This window comes from Saccopteryx leptura, chromosome 6 (genome assembly GCF_036850995.1).
Source record: "Saccopteryx leptura isolate mSacLep1 chromosome 6, mSacLep1_pri_phased_curated, whole genome shotgun sequence".
NCBI classification, from domain to species: domain Eukaryota; kingdom Metazoa; phylum Chordata; class Mammalia; order Chiroptera; family Emballonuridae; genus Saccopteryx; species Saccopteryx leptura.
In genome coordinates this window covers 53,990,070-53,996,069 of record NC_089508.1, presented here as the reverse complement: position 1 = coordinate 53,996,069, position 6,000 = coordinate 53,990,070, and positions in this window count along the sequence as shown.

The following is a 6,000-nucleotide window of genomic DNA, read 5'->3' as shown; positions in this document are numbered from 1 at the left end:
CGCACGGCTCCTGTCTGCCCCTCAGATGCACTCTCTCCTTCTAAGCTCCACACCCCAGGAGGGTGCTCCTTTGGGTTATAGCAACGGGCTCTCTGAACTCTGGCTCCCAATGGGGGCTCTAGCGGAACGTGGGTTGGGGAGGAATGGGAAGTCAGGGGACTTTGTTCCCGGATTCCTCCCTGCAGGACTGCCTCGGACTGATCTTTTTTCTCCACCAACCAGGGTCACAACTCCTGTCAGATGGCCTTTTCTGTGCAGCCCTCTCCGTCTCCAGCTGTAGGAGAGGTGAGAGCCCTGCTGTCACTAGCTTTACATCATCCTTATAGTAGCCTCCCACGTAGACAGTTTCTTTTCTCAACTCTCCCCCAGTGACCCCATTTGAGTATGCTATCTCTTTCCCGCCCTGTCCCCTCTGGCCCTTGTCACTCTGGGCATCTGTCACTGAGTGGTTCAGTGTGGGCACAGAAAAGAATACTGGGAAATGTCCATTTCAATGCCTTAGCCTAGTAATTACACAGTGATGGGAACCAGAGGAGTGTCTTACCAGAAGGGGTGGTGCTTCAGTGACCGGAAGCTAAGGCTTTGCCTCCCAAGCCACTTGAATTTGAGGGGAAAAAAGTGACCTTTTGAAGCTCTCTGAGGAATGGTGAAGAATGGAAACAGAACCATATGCATGCCCTCCAGGGAGCATAACTTCCGCTGCCCCTCCCAAGTAGGGGGCCAGGCAGGTCTGCGGGCCCTGCCCCTAGATAGGGCCTGGTTCCCTGGCCAGACCTGGCCTTTACCAGGCTTATCCAGGGGTTCTGCATACCCACACTCCCGACCTAGCCCTGCCACACCCATTTTCTGGGCGATTTGAGGCTGACTGCCCTACCTCTCTGTGCCCAATTCTGCATCTATCATTGAAGACAGTAGCCCCTGCCTGAGCAGCATTTGCTGTGTGGTCAGGTAAGGAAACTGTGCAGGCCCAGAGTGAAGAAAGCTAAGATGCTCCAGCTTCTAGATCAGACTTTCTGGATTCTAACCCAGCTCTAGCACTACTAACCATGTGACCCTGGGTAGCTGTTAACCTCTCTGAGCCTCAGATGGCATCTGTTGATGAGTGTTGTCGAAAGTGAGTGAGATAGTACACAGAAAGAGCTTAGGACAGTGCCCAGCCCACAGCAAGTGTCAATAAACCAGAAAGCCCTCTACCCTCAGGTGAGCACGGTGGCTTATCTTGGCAATAGCAATTGGTCTGGCTTCATATGGATAAGGCAATTAATGAATACAAGATTGGGAGCCCCAAAGACAGGTTTTTGGCCTTAAAAACATCTCCCACTATTCCTTCTGGTAGGCATTGTCTCCAGAATGTAATTCCTTGACCCTGCATGGTCTTAGGGGCATAAGACAGGTAAAGTGGAGGGGCAGGTAGGTGAGTCCTTTCACCAGATACTGAGAAGGTATCATCCTGATAATCCTTGGGCCCCAGCCCCCATAACTGAAGGCCCTGCACCCCTGGGGAGCTCAAAATGCTTCTCTTCCCTTCAGAAGCAGTGACCTACCTTGAACCCTAAAAATAGCTCTGGATTGAACTCTAAGCCTTCTCGTTGGCCACATTCCCCCCATGGCCTGGGGTTGGGGTGGACAGAGCAAAGCTCCTCATCACAGAGACAGGAGTGGAGGCCTCCTTGACCAGCAGCACCCAGGCCTCTTCTCAGGGCTCAGCCTGGCCTGCTACAGAGAGCATGGCCACTGCTTCTGGCCGGCTCAGGGATGGTGACCCACGCTGGTCTCTGCCCAGCCCTGCTGCCATCGGAAAGCCATGTGCTCCCCAAAGGAACACATCGCAGGAGCCATGAACTAACTTGGACCTCTGTCCCTTCCACAGGGCATTAGGGGGCCTTGTGCAGATTAACATCAGGACCCTCCCTGCAGCCACCAGGATCTCTTATTCATCTAGTTTCAGCAGTGTGGCCCCTCCAGGCTTTGAGGAGCTAGGTACTAAGGAACAGGGGATGGTCGCCTTTGTCCCCTGAAGTCACCTCACTGATAGTGTCATCCCAAGTACCCAGAGCTTCCCTGAATACTTTCTGGTGAGTCCTTCACTTAGCAATTTGGTGGAACCTCTTTGGAAGCCTTTCGGCATGGGCCACTCCTTAGAGGGCTTACCTTACCTCCATGGGTTGCCTTCCCTCACTCCCTCCCTTTGTTCCTTTCCATTCAGCAAACACTTCAGAGAAGCTCCTCTAACTCCAAGCTGGGGGGTGGGGAGTGCAGAGAAACAAACCAGGTTCAGTCCTGCCCCCCAGGGCTGCACAGTGGAATAAAGGGGTGGCCTTTTGGCAGTTACAGGACCACCCGCGGCAATTCCCTGATGAGAGAACACCCCTCGGTGAGAACCAGGACTTCCAAGCCTTCTCTGGCAATCAACCTTCCTTGTCCTGCTTTGCCATCGTAGACCTTTCTGTAGATTCCAGGACCGACAGGACACACACTCTGCCCTATTTGGCCGCTGCTGCCCTTACTCATGTTCTCTCATGGCATCCAGCAGGGGGCTTTGGTTGTCAGCAAAGTTAAGAACAAGATTCTCTTGGAAGGACTTTGGGAGCACCAGGCGCCCGGGAAAGGTGAGGGTGGGGCCAGGAAAGGACAGGGGCCCAGCAGCAGCAAGGGTCTGCAGCAGCGGGAACTGTATAGGAGCCTGGGAAAGGTGAGGGTGGGGCCAGGAAAGGACAGGGGCCCAGCAGCAGCGAGGGTCTGCAGCAGCGGGAACTGTATAGGTGCCTGGGAAAGGTGAGGGTGGGGTCAGGAAAGGACAGGAGCCCAGCAGCAGCGAGGGTCTGCAGCAGCAGGAACTGTATAGGCGCCCGGGAAAGGTGAGGGTGGGGCCAGGAAAGGACAGGGGCCCAGCAGCAGCGAGGGTCTGCAGCAGCGGGAACTGTCTAGGCCCCTGGGAAAGGTGAGGGTGGGGCCAGGAAAGGACAGGGGCCCAGCAGCAGCGAGGGTCTGCAGCAGCGGGAACTGTCTAGGCCCCTGGGAAAGGTGAGGGTGGGGCCAGGAAAGGACAGGGGCCCAGCAGCAGCGAGGGTCTGCAGCAGCGGGAACTGTATAGGCGCCCGGGAAAGGTGAGGGTGGGGCCGGGAAAGGACAGGGGCCCAGCAGCAGCGAGGATCTGCAGCAGCGGGAACTGTCTAGGCCCCTGGGAAAGGTGAGGGTGGGGCCAGGAAAGGACAGGGGCCCAGCAGCAGCGAGGGTCTGCAGCAGCGGGAACTGTCTAGGCCCCTGGGAAAGGTGAGGGTGGGGCCAGGAAAGGACAGGGGCCCAGCAGCAGCGAGGGTCTGCAGCAGCGGGAACTGTATAGGCGCCCGGGAAAGGTGAGGGTGGGGCCGGGAAAGGACAGGGGCCCAGCAGCAGCGAGGATCTGCAGCAGCGGGAACTGTCTAGGCCCCTGGGAAAGGTGAGGGTGGGGCCGGGAAAGGACAGGGGCCCAGCAGCAGCGAGGATCTGCAGCAGCGGGAACTGTCTAGGCCCCTGGGAAAGGTGAGGGTGGGGCCGGGAAAGGACAGGGGCCCAGCAGCAGCGAGGATCTGCAGCAGCGGGAACTGTCTAGGCCCCTGGGAAAGGTGAGGGTGGGGCCAGGAAAGGACAGGGGCCCAGCAGCAGCGAGGGTCTGCAGCAGCGGGAACTGTCTAGGCCCCTGGGAAAGGTGAGGGTGGGGCCAGGAAAGGACAGGGGCCCAGCAGCAGCGAGGGTCTGCAGCAGCGGGAACTGTATAGGAGCCTGGGAAAGGTGAGGGTGGGGCCAGGAAAGGACAGGGGCCCAGCAGCAGCGAGGGTCTGCAGCAGCGGGAACTGTCTAGGCCCCTGGGAAAGGTGAGGGTGGGGCCAGGAAAGGACAGGGGCCCAGCAGCAGCAAGGATCTGCTCCTCTGTGGCTGTGGCCAGAGTGACTGTGTTCAAGATCCCAGGGTTCCATGTCAGAGTCGGCCTGGCCCTGTGTGGGTGACATGTGCCCCAGCGCCTGGCCAGCAGAGGACAAAGCACTTTGACTGACAACACACTAACATGGTCCACAATGGAAGGAAGGGTAATTCCTCCAAGTCTACTGGGTGTCACTTAAGAATAAGGAGAAATAGCTCCTAGATGGGTGGCCAGAAAACAGCAGTGACCACCACAGTCTCCCCTTCCGTCACCCTCGTGGGCTCCGCTGTGTTCATTCCGTTGCTCCCTGGCTGCTGCGTCAAGTCCAAATTCTTCAAGGTCCAGACTCCACCTTCTAGGCACACTGAGGAGGTCCCCATCCCCCCTCTTGTCCCAGGTTGTCCCATGCCTAAGTGACTGCAGCCTGGAATGTCCTTCCTCTACTTCCCATGTAAAGACTCCAGCCACCTGCAAGGCCTGGTTCCCTGTGGCCCCTCCCAGACGATGCCTTGGGCCAGCCTGAAGCCGGCTCTCAGCCTGGCTCGAGCTCCTGCAGTTGGGCTCACATCTGCCAGGGGGCCACTTTTACTGCACCAGAATGTACGGCTTATGAGCTGTCTGTCCCCGTTGCAGAGTCCCTGAGGGTCTCCCCATCCCTCTTTCCTCCTGTGCCCAGCACAGGGCCTGCTGAGGGATTCAGAATCTGATTCAGCCATACCCCGGCTCCCCGGCGCCTCAACCCCCCGCCTCCATTCTTCCTTCTTCACCTGGCACCCAGTTAATGTCTCTGCTAAACCTAAAAACATTTTCTTAATGACAAAAAAAATCAAATCAGAGGTTAAAGATCTTGAGCAGTAAAAGAGCAGATGACGTTGTGTGGGCAACTTCCCAGAGGACATAGAACACACGTCTCCTGAGTGGGTGGCCTTATAAGGACAGGTTCAGGAGGAGAGTGGGCAGGAGGCAGGGCCACCCGCCAGAAGAGGGGGATGCTGGGGTGGGGGTGGGTGCCCCACCACTGGCCCGGGCGTGGAGCCAGCAGGGGTGCTGGCTAGGACCCAGTTCCATGGGGGAAGTTGGCAAAGCGCCGCCTCCACAGGCCCTCGTTGGGCCAAAGCCTGCCTGTCCTCCTTCACTGCCATCGTCACCGGCACAGGCACGGACCTGCTCTCCCCCGACGGCCACGCTAGCCCACACTGCCCAGCCTAGCACTGGGAACCTCCGCCCCAGGACAGGCTGTTTCTCATCCTTCTTCCCACCTTCCCCCACGCCTGGGCCCAGCTGGACCTGGCACTCAGCTGGTCTGCAATAAAGGTTTGCTGGGTGGGAGAGTTAGTGAGTGAGGGGTCCTTCGGTGGTAGTTTTGGCTCATCAACTGGGCTGTAGCACCTGGAACTCAGGGACAGCGACCTCCCAGAGGGCCCAGTGCAGGACTGAGTGCACGGTAGGAGCTTAACAACAGATTCGGTGGGTGAGTGGGGCCTGCCTTTGAGTAGAGCTGAGCAGTCCTTGCTTCACGCAGGGTCACACTTGTCCCCAACGGGAAGGCATGCACACTCCAAAACTCCTCCAGATAATGTCTGTGGCAGGGGTTTCACTCCCCTTGAGGAGAGTATATGTGTGTGTTTGGGGAGAGAGCAAGTTAGAGATACGAGAGAGAGTGAGCTAGCTTCCAGGAAAACCCTGGTTGTCAAAATGTTCCTCTGACCCCAGCATATCTAGAAACAGAGCCCTGGCCTTCAGGATCTGAGGGTGAGGAGAGGTGAGCACCAGGAGGTCCCGCACGGAGGGAAGGGAAGCCTTCCCCACTCTCACTAGAGAAGACTTTCCAGAGCTCCCAGGGACCCAAATCCTCCTGGTGGCGAGTCCTACCTACGGACAGATGGCGCGGATATTTGGATGACAGGAGGAGCTGGGAGGGCCACCCTTCCCTTTGCCAGCTTTTACTGGGCCTAAAACCCCAGCATTTATGAGTCACTACTCATGAGTTAAGCATTGCCCTCTCCCTAAATCCTCTTAAAAGACAAATAGTGTCCCTGCAGGGGCCAACAAAGGAATTCTGTAATCACCAGATAAGGCGGAAGCACAGGGCAGCTAGA